At 35.2% G+C, this 19,263-nt stretch overlaps 1 long non-coding RNA gene across 1 annotated transcript in view; it reads left to right on the top strand.

Moving 5' to 3' along the window:
- Positions 1-14,217, top strand: part of LOC134476059 (uncharacterized) — a 169,260-nt gene extending 155,043 nt beyond the window's left edge. Inside the window, exon 6 of the long non-coding RNA XR_010047504.1 lies at positions 14,056-14,217. This is a non-coding gene — a long non-coding RNA (uncharacterized LOC134476059). The remainder of the gene's footprint in view (positions 1-14,055) is intronic.
- Positions 14,218-19,263: the final 5,046 nt, after the last annotated feature.

Genomic DNA, 19,263 nt, shown 5'->3' with positions numbered 1-19,263 from the left:
ATAAGCATGGGTCTAGTTTTAGTTTTTGGCAAATAGAGCACCAGTTTTTCCAGCACCACTTATTAAAGAGACTATTGTTCTTCCAGTGAACATGTTTGGCCCCTTTCTCAAAGATAAGGTGTTTGAGTGTGTTTGTAGTTTTGGTTGTGTCTTCTAATCTATTCTGTTGATCTTCAGATCTGTTTTTATTCTAGTACCGTGTTGATTTTATTACAGTAGCTTTGTACTACAAGTCAAGGATTGTGTTGCCTCCTGCCTTGCCTTTGCTGCTTAGAATTGCCTTTGCTATTCTAGATCTCTTATGCTTCCAGATGAATTTTAGGAGTGATTTCTCTAGATCTATGAGGATCTCAGTGATACTTTAATTGGGATTGCATTGAATCTGTCTAACAATTTTGGGAGAATGGCCATTTTCGCAATATTTATTCTTCTTATCCATGAACAAGGGATGGGTTTGCATTTTCTGAGGTCCTCTTCAATTTCCTTTTCAGGGTATTATAATTTTCCCTGTATAGACATTTTGCTTCTTTTATGAGATTAATTCCTAATTATTTCAGTTTTTTGGATGCTAGTGTTAAGCATGTAGCTTCTCTTATTTCTCTCTCAGTGATTTTGTTGTTAGTGTATAGGGATGCTATTGATTTTTGAGTATTGATTTTATATCCAGCTACATTTTTGAATTTATTTATTATATCTATGACTCTTTCAAAGTAGTTTTGGGTGTCTTCTATGTAGAATATCATGTCCTCTGCAAATAATGATAATTTAAATTCCTCTTTTCCTATCTTTACTCCTTTTATTTATCTCTCTTGTCTAATTGCTCTGGCTAGTATTTCCAGTATTATGTTGAATAAGAGCAGTGATAATGGTATCCTTGTCTTGTTCCTGATTTTAGGGTAGAGGCTTCTAGTTTTTGGCCATTTAATATGATGCTGGCTGTTGGTTTGTCATAGATGGCCTTTATCATATTGAGGTAAAGACCTTCTATTCCAATTTTCTGTAAGGTTCTTATCATGAGTGAATGTTGGACATTATCAAAAGCTTTTTCTGTATCTATAGAAATGATCATGTGGTTCTTACTTTTGGCTCTATTGATATGGTGGGTTACATTTATTGATTTATGTAAGTTTAATCATCCCTGCATGCCTGGAATGAATCCCATTTGGTTGTGGTGTGATTTGCTGCATCTTGTTTGCCAATATTTTATTGATAATTTTTGCATATATGTTTTACATATATGAGATTGGCTTGGCCTGTAGTTCTTTTTTTTTTTTTTTCTTTTTTATTAGTACCAGGGATCGAACTCATGACTGCCTGCTTGCAAGGCAGGTGCTTATACCACTGAGCTGAATCCCCAGCCCCCATGTAGTTCTCTTTTTTAGTTCAGTCTTTCTCAGGTTTGGTACTAGAGTAATATTTGCTTTCAGGAATGACTTAGGAAGGATTGCTTCCCTTTTGATTTTATTGAAGAGTTTAAGGATTGGCGGCATTAAGTCTTCTTTATATTTGTTGTAAAATTCTGCAGTGAATCTGTCTGGGCCTGGACTCTCCTTTGTAGGTAAGGACTTAATTACATTTCCAATTTCTTTAATAGAAATTGGGTTAGTCAGCACTTTTACATCTTCTTGATCCAGTTTTGGTAGTTCATATGTTTCTCGGAATCTGTTGATTTCTTGTGTATTATTGAACCTATGAGAGTAGAGGTTTTTGAAATGCTGTTGATGATCTTCTGAATTTTCACAGAGTCTGTATTGATTTCACCTTTTTCATTCCTTATTGCATGAATTTGAGCTTCTTCTTTCCTTTTTAAAATAAGCTTGGTTAGGGGCCTATCAATTTTATTTATTCTTTCAAAGAACCAACTCTTTGATTCATTGATTCTTTGAATTGTTTTCTTAGTCCCTGTTGCATTAATTTCTGCTTTGATTTTTATAATTTCCTCCCTCCTTTTGACTTACTTTTCTTTTTCTAGATTTTTTGTAGTGTAGCATCAATTTATTTATTTGTATTTGTTCTGTTTTCCTGATCTGGGAACTCAGTGCAATAAATTTTTCTCTGAGGACTGCTTTCATTGCATCCCACAGATTCCAGTAAGTTGTATTTGTATTTTCATTTGCTTGTAGGTATTGTTTAATTTCTTCTTTAATTTCCTCTGTAACCCACTGATTGCTCAAGAGTATATTGTTCAACTTCCATGTGTTTGTGGGGGTTTTGTAGTTTTTTTTATCATTAATTTCTAGTTTCATGGTGCTATGATCTGATAACATGCATGGGATAATTTCAATTCTTTTGCATTTACTTAAATATATTCTGTGGGCTAGTATATGGTCTATTTTAGAGAATGTCCCATGTACTGCTGAGAAGAATGCATATTCTGATGTTGTTGGATGGAACACTCTTATATATATATATATATATATATATATATATATATATATATATCAGATCCACAGGTGTTGTTCACAGGTGTGATTTAGTTCTGTTGTTTCTTTGCTGAATTTCTGTCTGGTTGATCTGGCCCTTTGTGTCAATGGTGTGTTAAGGTCTCCTGTTATAATTGTGGGGTTGCTTATTTGATTTTTCATTTATTTTAATATTTGTTTTGTGTAGCTGGGTGATCCCAAATTTGGTGCATATATATTTAAGATTGTTATTTCTTCCTCTTGAAGTTTTCCCATAACTAGTATGTAGTGACTTTCTTTATCTCTTTGGATCATTCTTGATTTGAAGTTCACCTTGTCTGAAAACAGAATAGCTATCCCTGCTTTTTTTGGGTTCCTGTTCCATGAAGTATTGTTTTCCATCCTTTGCCTTTCAGTCTGTGAGTTTCTTTTTGGGTTAGATGGGTTTCTTGTAGACAGCATATGGTTGGATGCTGTTTCTTGATCCATTCTGCCAGTCTGTTTCTTTTAATTGTTGAATTGAGTGCATTTACATTAATGGTTATAACTGTTACATATTTTGTATTCTTGACATGTTATCTTTCTGCTGTTGTATCTTTACTTTTCTATTCTGTTTAATTGTCTGCCTTGCTTAGTGATTTTTTCCTATTTGTATCAAGAGTGTCTTTCAGTGTTCTTTGCAGGATTGGTTTGATGATAATGAAGTTCTTCAGCTATTCTTTGTCATGGAAGTACTTATTTCTCCATCCATTTTTAATGACAGTTTTGCAGGGTGCATCAGTCTAGCTTAGAAGTCATTTTCCTTTAGGATCTGAAATACTTCCATCCATGCTCTTCTTGACTTCATTGTTTGTGCTGAGAAATCCTCTATGATTCTGATAGGTTTTACTTTATAGGTGATCTGTCTTTTCTTTCTTAATAGCTTTTAATATTCTTTTCTTATGTTGAATTTCTGAGATGGTGATTTTTAAAGAAAATTTTACTATAAAGGAGGAAAAATTAAACACAACAAAATAGACCAAAAATAGGACATAAGACCCAACAAAATGAGGAAGGTATTTTTTAAAAATTTATTTAAAGAACGACAAAACCAAACAGAAAATGGGCAGAAACAGTACATACTTTCAAAGAAAAAAATAAACAGTAATGAATCACTAGTCAATGTTTACATATTTTCCCCCCAGAAATAATTGTTCAAGATACAAATGTGGAGCATATAGATGGGAATTCAATCAGGGAGATGGCAAATGGTTCTGTTCAACTATCCAACAAAAACTAAGTAATATGGCTATCAATCCTATACACTTAGACATGTACGCATTTATCCATACCTTCATTTATGTTGGGACCAAACAAAACATAGCAGATTAAAATCCTTCTGAGCAAAGCTTAATAATATTGCTGGATTTCACATCATGACACTTCAGAATCAGAACTGAGTACTGCAGTGCCCCTTTTTTTCCTTTAAAGTATTTGTTCATTTCATCATGTGTCATAAGATCAGTTCTTATAAACTGTTTATAGGTTTTATGCAAGCATGATTCTTAACATGTATTTCTATTCTTTCTATATTGGAGAAACAGAACAGAACAGGACAGAACAAAACATATTCCTATAGACACATAAAACTAAAAAGACATGTAAAACTGCTATACAAGGAGTTCTATCATAGCTACTGTGCTATCTCTTGTTATCATCAACAGAATTGGCTATATTATCAGATAAAGTATAATTGAATATATCAGTTCATTACAGAATTAATAGAAATACAACTTTGTAGATAGTGTAGAGCTAGAAAAACAGGTAGTAGTCAAATCAAAATGGGTATTGTAGTGAATTATTGTCATTTTCAGTATAGTCGTCTGTACTCTCCAACTTGATACCATGAACCAATCAGTTTTGGGTAAAATCTGTCATTAATAAGCAGCAATCAAACAAATCAGATTTAACTAAAATCAGTCAAGATACAACAGTATAAGTCATACAGGGATCCAGATTAAGTTAATAGGAAATTAAAGATGACCACTGTGCTATATCCTGATATCCCCAGGACAGCTGTCTGTGCCCTCAGATCCAGTGCTTATATACAAACTGGGACAGAACAAGTTCCATCCAAGCAGAGCGGTGCAAGTAATATGGGTTTTACTTCCTGGTACACTATTAGCAATATCTTCTGCTTTCTTTTTAAAAGACTGTTCCTCCCGTTTCACTCCCCCAGGATGTACTTGTATTTTTGGGTCTCCCCAACACTCTCAGTTTTATTTTAGGGGTGCAACCTGCTATTTACCTAAGTGTTTTCGAACTTTCTCACTCTTGGACTTGATCTCTAGTTGTATTTCTTCACTTATTAAAGCCTGTCTTTTCAACCTGCCCATAAGTACTGGTCTGTTTGCCCCTATTACTCTCTGGTTCTCTATCACATTGAGCTCTGTTTTATCATATTTGATTTTGGTCCATATACCCTTCTTCAGGTTAATTATATTCCCTATAAAGAGCATCTTGGTGGACCCTACCTCTTGATCCACTCTGCCTGTGATTCTCTCTTTCTTCCCTTAAGTTAGTGTATGTAGGCCATCTATATTAGAAATTATACCCAACTTTCTCTACTTCATTTCTGTTGTGCTCTTTTGCCATCATTAGTTGTCTGTTTGTCTTCTTCATTTCGCTTTTTGTTCCATTCGTTCGGACCTCCCTGCCACTGTACCTGAAATCTTGGTGCTTTTCTCTCTCTTTAGAATGTCCTGTAGTCTCTATGATGAGTTTGATAGGTGGTTGCGAATTCCTCCAGTTCCTCTTTACCTTGAAAGCATCTTGTATCTTCATTAATTTCTAGGGACAATTGTGCAGGATAGATCAACCCTGGCTGAAGGTTATTTTCTTTCAAGGCTTGGATTACTTCGCCCCACACTCTTCTTGCTTTGATGATTTGTGCTGAGAAGTTTGACGTAATTCTGATGGGCTTTCCTTTGTAAGTGATCTGTTTCTTGTTTCTGACAGTTTTTAATATTCTGTTCTTATATTGGATTTCTGGAATCTTGATTATTATATGCCTGGGTTTAGTTCTGTTTTGGTTGTAGGTGGCTGGAGTTCTGTATGCCTCATACATCTGAATATCATTTCATTTTCCTATGTTTGGGAAGTTTTCCTTAAGTATTTCTGTGAATAGCCTTTGCAGTTCCTTTGTTTGTACCCCTGCTTCTTATTCTTAAGTTATAGATCCTCTTGTCATTTTGTATCCTTTGTATTGTTACTGCTTGTTTCTTTGTTATTTTTAAGAAATTTTTCCTTTCATGTTCCCACATTGCAAACCTGTCCTCCAGTTCGTATAGTCTATCCCTAGTTTCTTTCAAGCAGTTTTGCCAGCCTTCAATGGAGTTTTTAATTTTCTGGTAATCTCTTTGAACCTGCTTCATGTATTCTGTTTTCACTATTTTCTCCATCAAACAATTCTCTCCCCCACTTTTTTTTTTTTGTTCTTCCATTCTTCCATCTGTTTTTTTCTTGGGAGGTGCTTAGCATTTTTTTAAACTGTTCTACTTATATCTTGCTTTACTTGGTTAAATACTTCACTTTTGAACTCATCTATGAGGTCCTGAAAATATCGTTTTATGTCTATTGGTGCCTTGTCTGATATTGCATGTTTGCTGTCCTCATTCTCCTTTGCATTTCCCTTTCCTGGATCAGTGTTCTCAGGATTGGGGACTGAGGACCCTTTCTTGTTGCTCCCTCTTTCCATACTTTTTGTTCCTTCCATACAAGGGTATATAGGAGGCCCAGTTTCTTTGTTGGTTACAGTTTGTTTGAATCGTGCAGGCTAGGTGTTCCTGCCCACTGCAGTGAGGAAGGTTTATTAGGTCTTCAAAACCAGACAATAGGGAAGTTACTAATGACTGTCTTAGAGTCTCTTGTTCTCTTCAAAATAGCTGTCCATACTTTCATGTATATTGAAGTTCATCAAAACAAAGCAGACTAAAATAGCACCATTAATTAGGACAAAGCAAAACAGCGATAGAAAGTATTTGCCTTCACAGAGATGGTAAAAGGAAATTCCCCCTATTTTCTACATTGCCTATGGTCATCCTCTCAAGGGATGTCCAGATAACTGGCTCCCATTTGCTAATGGGGGGAGGATGTGATGTTTGATTCTCACCCAGTGTGCCAGCAGGCTTACAGCCCCTCACCAGGGAGGGGAGAAATTACTTGGTTTCTCAGTGCTCCAGGTCCCAGCTTGGCACAGGTACCAGTAAATGCCGGAGGCTCCCATTCTGGGCAGTCATTGCCTGCCATGCTTATGGCGCCTCACCAGGCCAATGGTGATTATTATATGTCTGGGTGCAGTTTTATTTTGGTTATGGCTATTTGGAATCCTATATGTTTCACTAATCCATATGTCAGTTTCCATTCTCATGTTTGGGAAATTTTCAGCTATTACTTCTGTAAATACCCTCTTGTTATTATTTGTGTTGCCCCCTTCTTTTTCATTTATCCCTATCAATCTTATGTTGTTTTTCTTTGCATCATCTTGAAGCTGTTGAATTGTTATTTGCTGATTCCTTGTTATTTTTAAAGGATCTTTCCTTTCCTGTTCACTAGCTGCAATCTTGTCTTCGCGGTCTGAAATTCTATCTTCACTTTTGTTGGGGTGGTTTTGACAATTTCAATGGAATTTTTGATTTCCTATATAACTCTTTGAAACTGCTTCATGTATTCTGTTTATTTCTTATTTTGTTCATCCAGGGATTCTATATTTTTGTTTTGCTCTTCTAATTTTTTAACTATGTCTTCTTTGCTGAGCCTAGTCTAATGTGGCTGGAAGCTGGGCAGGCAGTTACCCACTGGGAGAGATGATCTTAAACTCTTTTAAATACATATATTTACATTATTTCCATATATATTTGTTGTGTTCCTCTGGATAACTCTGACAATTGCTCTTTCCATCCACAAAAGGAATATTAATGGCCATAAACTGTTAAAAAGGAGAGAAAGTGAAGGGGTCAAAAATCCAATTGTATCACTCCTACTTTCTTTAAATATAGCAGTGACTAAGAAGCCATGCACCTCTTTTCTTTTGACTTCCAAGAGGTTGTTTTGTGGTTTATTTTCACTTCAGGACAGGCATCTTGCCCACCTCTTTTCTCTTCTGACCTTGTTGAAGGAGAAACATTGTACTTGGTTTTATCTGCCCTTTAATGAGATTCTGGAGACAGATTTTGTGCTCTACTGTGGACCATGACAAAGTAAAACTTGACTTATGCCATTTCAGGTTGCTCCAGTGAAGCTCAGGAGTCGTCTCAGGAAACTGTAAGCATCTTGGAGGCTTAAGAGTCACTAAGGGTTCCTTTCTTGCTTTTTATGTAACTTTAATATTTTTACGTTGTCCATATAGCTTTTCCCTATCTGAAGTGGCAGGTACAAATAGCTCAATGAGGCTATAAAGTAGTCTGTGAATCCTGTGACAGTCCCTGTAGCCATCAGAGAAGGCATAAGCCTTCAACTTTTTTCTTCTGTGCTAAAGAATAAAATGAATGCTTTTCCAACCAGCACCTCTAACAGGGTTATTGAGAAAGAATTTCAGGACAGCCCTTGTTATGATTTGCGCCTGGATGTCTCTCTATTGCCTCATGCAGTCATGGAGGGGTAAGCTTTTCCAAGGCAGCCTAATCTAGAATTTGTGATTGGTTCATTGTCTAGTGCTGGGATTGGCAGTGTGAGTGCTACACCCACCCTAGGGCAGGTAGCCTGCATACAATATAAGGAGGGAAAGATGTTTGCTCCTCCTCTTTTGCTTCATTTTATTCGTGTTGCTTTTGTCATCTTCCACTGTCTTGAAATATTGACCCTCTGCCATGCCACCTTGCCTTGGAGCCCAAAGATTATGGAGCGAAACCTCTAAATACAGTGAGCTAAATAAACCTTTCCTCTTTAACTTGAGATTTTTGGTATTTTTGTTTCAGCAAAGATAGAAAAGTAATTAAGACAGCCCTCATTGTATCTTCTCGATTGCTATGTTCCTGGCAGAAGCTTCCTGAATCTTAATACTCAAACCCCATGAAGGATGTATCCTACAGAATTGTAAAGAGAGGATTATGTAGAAAGGAAAAAGACACATACTCTTTTCACCATTATGAAAATTATTCTTCTATTCAGGAATTTATATATAGAGAGATAACACTGAAGTAATTGTTGTCATTATTCTTATAGATGTTTTGTTTTCACTATCATCCATCCATTCATTCATTCATTCATTCATTCATTCATTGATTCTGTGCTTGAATCTAGAGACTTCTGTATGCTAAGCACTGTTACCTTAGTAACCTCTTCATTATTATTTTAGTTGTTGGAATAAGATGCCCCCAGTGATTCTCAACCACAGTGGTCCTGCTTTCATGTGTGTGTATATATGTGTATAGATACAGGTATGTGTGATTTACACAGACTTGTATTTCGCTCCTTTTTGTTTTACCAGAGCTGGATATATATGCAGCTAGTAGAAAATTCTGTTGGAAGTTTACCCACAGATGAAAATGTTTCCCAAACTGAAATTATTTTGACACTATCTATGTCTAAGGTAATTAAATCTCAAGTGATAACAGTTATTGCTAGCATCTGTTACTTTGCCAGTTCTTAGAAGTTGGTGGGAAACTCCAGTCCCCCAAAAATGCTGATATTAATTGCTGTAAAACATCTAGAACAATTGATGCTGTTGCATGAGCCAGAGCCAATAAGTTCCCAGCATAAAAAGCAGATCAGAATAGGGAAGGAAGCACAAATCCCATATAAAGGAAAGTTGATGGAATGTTTCCTATTTTATTCTGGGAGAGTCCAAAGAAATACGATCATAAGGGCATCAGAGCCTACTTTTAAATAGGAAGGCCTGACATTTATTTTCCTCACTCTTCACACTTATATATTATGAATTTCTCATTGCAGATGACCTTAAGTATGCCAAGCATGGAGCCAGTTCCCCTGTCCAGCATACTGTTCCTCAGTGTGACCTGCAACATTAAAAAAAAAATTACCTCATGTTGTTAGGCCACGAAGATAATGATAGAGAATGAATCCAATCAGTGTTGTTTACAGAGCCTAATTTGTGAAAATGTATGCAAAGACATCATATCGTCTATATACACAAATGCATTCCAACTCAACTCACAATTTACCTACCATGCTTCTAATGATAGGTATTCTCTGTCTAGTCAAAGTTGATTTTCAAACAGTGAGCTTTAATTTTATAGATTTTGTTAACTAACTGCACTGCTCAACCCATGTCCCTGATTCTTTGTGTAACATAATGAGTAACTTGATACCTACCTCATATTTTATGGGAACATAATTCATCTCAACTTCAGATGCAGGAGAGTCATTCCTGTTTGCTTTCCCTGTGTCCCCTCTATGGTCTCAATTAGATGATTATTTAACAGCCAGTTGAATTGCCAGACAAAGCCATCAAGGGCTACATCTTTAATTGCCTGAACTATTTGTTCTAATGTGGCTTTCAGACATCCTGCTGGGTCTAGTTTAATTGAAAAAGGATGGCTATCGCATCCTGAGAGGACTTTGGAGGACAGATTATAAGCAGTGGGTCTATGAGGTAACAGCTATTTCTAAAATATATATATATATATATATATATATATATATATATATGACTTACTAAATACATATGACTTACTTTTGTCATATACTCATATAACAGAATTAGGTTTTTGTGTGTCTGTTGTTAAAAAGTTTGGGAGTTTTGCATTCTTCCATGTACAAATCTACCTTAATTGTAACTTAAAAGCATGATGATACAAATTAATTCTATGATACTTTAAAATATTTTTAACACTTTCTGATAGTAATCACCAAGCTCAATTTAATGCTGTTTCAGAATTTTCATAAGCTCCACTAATGGCCCTATTATCTCAAAGGTGAATGTTGACGTACTTTCGGCAGAGTCTCATGGGCTTACAATTGATAGTGGGTCAAACAGACTTGTTATATTTTTCTTTCTTTTTTTTTTTTATTGGCACCAGGGATCAAACTCACAACCGCCTGCTTGCAAGGCAGGTGCTTATGCCACTGAGCTAAATCCCCAGCCCAACTTGTTATATTTTTCATTTTTTATTTGGAAATAATACACTGAAAGTATTGTGACAAGGTCTGTCTTAGGTAATATCAACTGAAGAACAAAACAAAGTTTTATTTTGCTACCAATTCATCGTGATAGTGTCTTACACTAGCTCGTAATAGTCAAGATGGGCAGTTTTAGGGTTTTTAAGTGTCTTGTGAAGCTTTGGAGTTGGAATTCATCAGAAGCTGCCTCAGAGTCCCCTGATTTTCACTAAACAGTCCCAAGGGATTTAAGAAAAGAGGTCTATGGTTGGATTTCCCTTCCTTTCACTCTGTGAAACCTAAAATCATAAATGAAGTTCAAGGCCTGTCTACTCTTCAAATCTTTTTCAAAAATTACCTATAAAGGAAACAGTTTTCTATGATACATCCAGGATCTGCCTTATCCATCTTTTCTCCTCTCAAAAGTTTATAATTCTTTAATTATATATTCTTAGTCAAAGATTTTAGAAGGATTTTAAAAAATTATTAGGAAACATGAAAACAAAAAATATATTTGGTATGTGAAAAGGAAACAATTTGAAAGTATTTTCATATTGATACTGAAGAATAAACTGGTTCACAAAATGTCTCTTTGTCTTAGTTACTTTTTACTTTCTGCTGAGACAAAATATCTGATTTATTTCTTACAGTTTTTGGAGGTTTCAGTCCTTACTCAGTTGGCTCCAAGGCAGGGTGACATGGCAGGGCCGCAGTTCATGGTTGCAGCTACAAACAAACAGCAAAGTAGAAAACAGCAAAAGAGCAAGACACACCTTCTTCCTGACATTACATTGTATACTGGCTCCACCCCTAGCTGGTTGTCGCACTGCCACCGTCAATCCAAGCACTTAGACAATGAACCAATCACAAATGCGTAATGTAAAGGCATGAGGCCTGGGCCCACTGACATAAAGCATGACATTTAAACCATTAGGTGAAATAAGTCAGACACCCAAGTTTAAATATTGCATGGTTTCATTTATATGAGAAACTCAAAGTATGAATAAAGAGAAAATAAAAATAACAGGGAATTGGGAGATAGACCTTTTTCATATGGGAAGGGGATAAAAAATGGAGGGAGGTCAGAAGGAAGGGAGAGTAAGGGGATAAAATAAAGAAGACATGTTATGTATATGTGCTAATTCCACACAAGGAGTGTAAACGATTTGTACTATAAACATGTATACTAATAAAATAAAAGACCTTCATCCAAAAAATTCCCAAATGAAACAAGAACCATAATATCTCTCATGTAGTACTAGATAAAAATAAATTAAAAGTAATGAAAGCTAGCAAATATATAGAAATTAAAATTGCAAAGGAGTAACATCCAATGTTTGGAAAAGAGAAAACTTTAGAAAGGGAGAAAGGTAACAGGCTAAAAGTCAGACACACTGCTATGGTTTGGATAAGTGTCCCTCAAGTATCCATGTGTCAAGGGCTTGTTCACCACCTTGTGGCATTACTGGAGAGCGGTAAAATCTTTAACATTTGAAGCCAAGTGGACAAGAAACTAGGTCAGTGGGAGCATCTTCTTGAAGGGGAGATTGGGATTTTGGCCTTTCTTTTTCTCCTTTGCCTCCTGGCCACCGTGAGGAGTATGCCTTCCTGCCATGTACACCCACCTTGATGCACAACCTTGCCACAGGCCCAAAGCAACAGGCCAACCAGCTATAGAAGGGAGGATGGAGGGAAAAGTGAAGAAACAGCAATTCTCGTTCATTTGTGTAACATTTTATTTAAACTAATTTGTTATAATGACATTTACAGCGTAATCTTTTATATTAAATTTTATACCAATTGATAAGAGAAAATAATTTGAGATGATGCCTGTCTAATATTCATGATGTTAATACTAGGGGAGGAAAACTTGCGTGTGTCTATGCATGCATGTGTATGTTTTCCTTTATTTTTGGATTTCTTTTTTCTACTTTTACTTTTTGCTTGAATTGATTATATATCATTTATAAAAGTGGTAAAAGTCATAGTATTATAAGTAAAATAGAGCCTCATCAATGTGATAGTATTACTTATTTGGAAATTTTTCTTTTTTTATAGGTTCTATACATGAATTAGAAAATATAATGACATTGAATAGTTGAAGTATAAGAAAATATTTTTATTTTTATAAATGTTCCAGTTTTCCTCACAATCTATGTTACCTTCTTTGATAGTATTTCCATAGCTTCTTATTATTCTGTAGTTCAAAGAATTTTAACTATGCTTTATTGGGGGGTAGGATGCCATAAAAGGAACCAGTTTATAGTAAAGAAATGCTCATAGATAGTAGTTCAAATATCATACAGGTTATGTATGACCACAATTTTTATTTTTTTTTTATTGGTACCAGGGATTGAACTCAGAACTGCGCACTTGGAAGACAGGTGCTTATGCCGCTAAGCTAAATCTCCAGCCCCATATTTTTAAAGGAAATAAAGTATCCTTAATTATTCCATTACCCTATATCTCTTTCAAGTGTTGTCAGATTTCATTATTACCATCCATGTGTAGAAATGCAAAACATACATGATAAGATACATATTTGTATGTTTTCTAAGTTAAATTGCATGGGTTTACTTATAAAATAAAAGTAAAAATTGAAGCTTTATTTATTTGGTATGGGGTTGTTATGTCTGTTTTAGAATAGATGGTTAAACTACTTTGGGAAATGACAGTGTCTAGATTGGGTATGATAAATCTAAGGGAACGTCATCTAGTTATAAGGTCTTGGTGGCATTGTTATGAAAGAGCTGAAGAACTTTCAAAAAGACGTTGGGAAAAGTTAAAGGAAGGACTTTAATAATTTCCATTGACTGACTACCTGGAATGAAAGCCAAATACAAGCAGTTTATTTTGAAATTAGTAAGAATATTTTGAAGTTAAACCATTTCAAAGTCATTTGAACTACAATCTCAAGAACATACACAGGGAATTGTAGTCCTTTTCCTGACGAGACAGACTTCCTTTGCTATTTGAATAAGACCTATTGTCTTTTATTCCTCCAGTTTTAGAAATGAGAAAGATTGGGGTTTTTTTCCTCTTAAGTCCTTGAAATGATTAATTGCATAATGCTTCTAAAACCTTTGAAAGCCAAGGGCTGACATATATTAATGCTGGTTCCCCCTTGATCATGCCTTTGCTGTTATTTTCTCTGTAGCTCAATTTATAAACTAGTTCATCCTACTTATTTTTCCAAATACCAATTATTATCATGAGGTATGTTTTCCTGAGAAAGGAATCAAATACACCACTACTGATCAGAACTTTGGATGGGATCTAGTTTCATATTAATTTCTAAAACATGACATTGAGTTCTCTTTTCTTATTATTTTTTCTCCTTTATTTTTAAAAAATCCTTTCTTCTTACCCTCTTAATGAGATGTTTTTAACATAAAGAAAAATGTCAAGTACAATATAAAACTTGCAGTGCGTATGTCAAAAAAGATAATGTTCAGCTAGATTTGCTTCAGATGTATTTGAATATATATAAAATTTTAGATATATAAGAGGATGATGCAAATGGGCCTCTCCCTAAATCCTTTGCTTTTTTCTACAGGTTAACTACTGCCTTCACACTGTATGCATCCAACACAAGCAGGCTTTAAATTTGATTTAATATCTTGAGGAAAGCAAATGTTCATAAAAGGTATGGTACAAGTGTAATCATCTCTAAATTTCTTGCTTTTAATTCGATAGTAATTTTAAATAATCAAATTAATTCACAGGTGAGTTTAGTTACTTGATTCAGGTGTGTAGTATTATATTAGATGGACTGTAATTTTTTTCACCTAGGTACTTATTTTTTCAAAATTGTAATGAATAACGGCGGTAAGCATGTATAAGTGACAATAAAATGTACCATGTTAGAGAATTTGTTGAAGTTCTTAAAGTCCTTGAAAGTGATTAATTGCATAATATTTCTAAAAACCTTCGAAAGCCAAGGACTGACATATATTATGCTGTTTTCCCCTTGATCATGCCATTACTGTTATTTTCTGTAACTCAGTTTATAAATTAGTTCATCCTAGTTTGTTTTTTTTCAAATGCCAATTATTTTTTTTTTCAAATGCCAATTATTTTCATGAGGTATATTCTCCTGAGAAAGTAACCAAATATACCACTACTGATCAGAACTTTTGATGGGGCCTAGTTTCAAATTAATTTTTAAACATTACATTGAGTTCTTTTCTCATTCTTTTTTTTCTTTGTAAAAAATCCTTTTTTATTCTCCTCCTCTTAATGAGATAGTAAGTAACCAAATATAACACCTAGATAATCATATATGCAACTAACTCAAATAGTTTTTCAGCAGTTAATGCCACTATCTTACGGCAGTCATTGTGTCCTTGTATCTTCTCTAATTCTTGGAGATTGTCAGTTTTTTTAAATCACTACTCATCCTACTTTAAATGATATAGTATGTTTTGTGTATGCTTTCTGAAATACAATTCACATATAGTAAAGATTTTTTTGAGTCCCTGCTTACAAATTTTAAAAAATTGATACACTTGCATAGCCATCATACAATAAAGATACAGAGCATTTATATTATTCTGGAAAGTTCTCTTGTGTCCCGTTATAAATAAATTCGTTATGTACCCCAACCTTAAAACCATTTATTGTATTTTTTCTCTTATTTTTTACATATGATGTGTGATAAAACAATACAGTGAATGTTAAATTTTAAAAATGTGTTAGTGAGACATACTGTTACTAATCCACAAATACTCCCACATACTTTGAACACACTTATGCTGTCATCTTTAGCACTTTTTGAAGCTGTTCTAGAAATTCCTTCATGAGCACCTTAGGAGCACAAAGATACAGTGACTGCTGCTGCCAAGTGCCATTCAGTGGAGAGGCAGGCTTACAAAAATATTATTGTCTGTTCTCATCTTCTTTGTTCATGACTTATAGCCACCATGCTAATTCTGGTTCTTTCCCAAAGTTGAAATTACTATGAAAGGTAAATATTTTGAATTTATTCAGGACATTGAGGCAACCATGACAGTGCAACTAAAGACACTCACAAAAAAAGACCTGCAGAACTGCTTTGGGTAGTGTTAAGAACGATGGGATAAGTGTGTTGGAAGTGAGAGGAGTATTTTGAGAATTAATGGCAATGTGTTTTTTTTTACTGTAATAAAAATGTTTAAATGTGTACACTCACTGTGTGTGTTGATGATACCACATAGACTAATAGATGGGACTAAGAAACAGGTTCTAGTTCTCCACATTTGAGATACCAGTGAGAAAGTATCATATGGGTCCTCTAGAAGGGAGAAGATGTGTTAGAGTTATAAGTGAAACAAATTTATGGAGGAATAGCACTTATAAATGGAAAATGAAGGAACAGATTGAGAGAAGAGAGGGAGCCCTGGGATTCTGATACAGGTCTATTACAGCTTCTTCCAAGGAAGCAGAGAGCTCCAGGACAGAGATAGTTCCTACATGGGTGTTAGTGTTCTACCGAAATGCAAGGCTGGTTCAGTCAGTGGCTGGATGAATCCCTAGACTATGAGTCTGATAGACGTAACACCAACTGCTGCCAGCTAATGACCCTCCTCATGGTTGAGCAATAATCTCTTTCTTGTGACTGGACACAACAACTGACACCCAGAGTTTAAAGGAGGAGAGGATTAATTCGGCTCACGGTTTCTGGGAATTCAGTCTGTAGTCAGCTGGCTTCAAAATAGGAACATCATAGGGTGGAGAGTGTGGCATATCAAAGCTGCTTAGTTCATGGCAGCTGGCAAGCAGAGCAGGGACAGTATCAGAGGACTCATTCATGCCTCTGTGACCCACTCAGACACACACCAAGGAACATGTTTTACCTACCTGGTAAGCATTTCTTACATCAATGAGGTTGACATATCAAGATTAATGGCCACGGGTATCTTGACAGTCCACTGTGTGTCTGCCAGAACTCACTTGTTTTGTCACTAACTGTGTGTAAAAATCTCCTGTTTCTGGCACCAGGGCCTAACTGTGCTCTACTACATTTCTTAGGATTCCCTCTATGTGCATCTCTAGTTTCCTCTTCATCCTAGGTACATGATCACGGTCTCTTCTTTCTTCCTATCTTGGCTGTATTATCCAGAATTTCTAAGCATTACCAGTAGGATAACAGTTATGTCAGGCCATGTAAGTGACTCAGTGTGTTTATGTCCCAAGATATCACTTCATAGATTAACTAGAGTCAAATAACACATCTGGGTCCAATTACGATTGTACCACTGAGACACAAGTGAAAGTGAAAGTGACCCTCCATCACCACAAATTCACTGTAAGATGTCAAAGTTGCTATAACGGGTGACCAAAGCCCTGTTTCCTTTTTTAAAAGATTTTTCCTTATTTTAAAGGGAATAAAACAGAACAATAAAATGGAACCAAACCAAAAAGTGAGAACAACGTTGGATTTCAGAAACAAGAAAAAGGAAATCCCCCATAATTGCTCTCTTGCATATTGTTATGCTCTAAATAGATGCTCATGCTATGGGTGTTATGCCTGAAAAGTCAATCAAACAATACAAGCATTAAGTTGTTTATTTACTTCAGTAGCTATCATCTCAGCCCTGTTCCTCCAAATCAGCTAGTTGCTTATGAGTTGGGGGTGGGGCTGGCTCTCCTTGTGTTTTGCCCCTTGGGTCATCTGGCTCATGGGAGGGGGTTGGCTTCTTGGTTTTACCCCTGCCCTGCATGGCTCCTGCTGGCTCACAGGAGGGGCTGGGCTTCTTGGTTCTCCTTCTGGCCTATGACTGCCAAACCCTGTTTCTTGCCAACAAATTCTCCTTTTCATTGACAGTGATAATGATCACAGAGCAAAGAGATGGAGGCAAATAAAAAAAATGGAAAAAAAGTCATTTTTGTAATCCAGAGACTGAATATAGTTGGTAATTTGCAGAGCAGATTGTTACAAAACAATGCCATGTGAACATATATGGCTTGAGTGTTTTATACCCAAAGTATGGATCATGTATTACCAACATCAGTTGTGCCACAAAATCATAAAAGCAGAGTGTTATGGTCTACTTCAACTTGCTCAATTATAATATATACTTTCATAAGATATACTGGTGGCCCAGAAGGTTTGAGAAGCACTAACTAGCGTACACAGAAATGTCTGAGCTGCTGGACTTTGGACAAAGAAACTGTATAGGAACAAAGAGACAAGGGAAGCATATATAATGGTAGAAGTCATAAGGAAAGAGCATGCATTCTATCCAACAAATTGTGGTAATTAATTTAAAAATCTACTAGAGAATTCTTCAGTATTAACCCAAGAATCCACCATACTGTTTTTATTAGTGCATTTTTATAGCTCATCTAATGAAAGACATTATCACACTTCCAATCCCACCTACTTAGGAGAATGAGGCATAAAGATTGCAAATTCAGAGTCAGCCTGGGCAACTTCCCAAGATGTTGTCTCAATAAAATCAGAAGCACTGGGGATGTAGCTCAGCACTTCCTTGGATTAATCCACAATGTAGAAAAAGAAAAGATTTTAATTTGATAATATATGTAAGTAGTCATTTCTATTGGTGGAATTTTAGTGGCTCACATGAAATTATTTTGGTGTCGTTAACTAGACCTAATGAGTATATGATCAATTTCACTCTGAAGTGAAACTTTCTGTTGTACATTGCTTTAAGGCTAAAATGCATAAATGGAGACTTTTGTTATAAAACTAAAATACTCTTTTTTTAAAAAAAATTTCTGCTCACATTAAGTGATATTTTCATGGAATGCTTCCACACTCAAACATCTCTACTAATACATCATGTGATTTATGTGGGTCTCACTGTAGTTACTACCCTAATATATCTAATTCCAGATCAGAGCAACAGGATAAGCAAATCTTGAGCTGATTTTATTACCAGTAAAAGTCTCCATCCTGGAGAAGAGTAAAAAATTTCTACCTATGATGTTGAGGTAGCTACCTTCAATGTTATGCTTAGGAAATCTTACTTTTATAACTGGAGATAGAAGACAGAGTTTTATTCCATCTGCAGTGAGAAAGATTGACATTTTCCCTTTTGTATCTGGAGGGCTTATATTTTTCATGATTAATTTCCTTGACTTCCAGACCCAGAACAGTGTTAAATAGAAGTGATGTCTTGTTTTCATGCTCTTAGAGTTAAGCATTCAATTTTCCTGATATTTTGAGTAAAACCTGTAATCTCTCCATGTTAGTTACACTAATAGGTGTAAATTGTAATAGAATGCCCTTTTTCAGATTGAACTGCAAATTTGTTAAGTGTTCTTACGTGAAAAATGTTTTATTTGGTCAAACTTTTTTTGTTTTTCAGTCTGTAAATGATCTTGTGTTTTGTAGTTTATTTTATGCTGTTGAATATGGCATAATATATGATTTAATTTTGGATGTTTAACTAACCTTGAATTCCTGAGATAGATCTCATTTGTCATGATATATAACTCTTTATATTTGTTAGGTTTAGTTTGCTAGTATCTGTTGATTATACTTGCATCTGTATTTAGAAATTTATTTGAAATTTCTCGTTATGTCTTTTTCTTATTTTGGATACTCAATGAATTAGGAAGTCATTTTTCTTTTCTACTTCTTTTGGAAGAATTTGTTACATACTGGTATTTTTTTTTCTAAAAATATTTCTTAAAGATCACCATGAAAGCCATTCAGGCATGGGAGTTAGTGTGACAGTTCTGTATCATTAATTTGATCTTGTTATGTGATGATTTAGGCTTGATATTTTGTTTGCTTGATTCAGTTTCAGTAGTTTGT

The sequence above is a fragment of the Cavia porcellus genome, unplaced genomic scaffold (assembly GCF_034190915.1).
Source record: "Cavia porcellus strain 051 isolate PalLab524CR breed Dunkin Hartley unplaced genomic scaffold, mCavPor4.1 scaffold_5, whole genome shotgun sequence".
Classification (NCBI taxonomy): domain Eukaryota; kingdom Metazoa; phylum Chordata; class Mammalia; order Rodentia; family Caviidae; genus Cavia; species Cavia porcellus.
The sequence above is the reverse complement of the archived record's forward strand: the minus strand, read 5'-3'. Positions and strand labels throughout refer to the sequence as shown.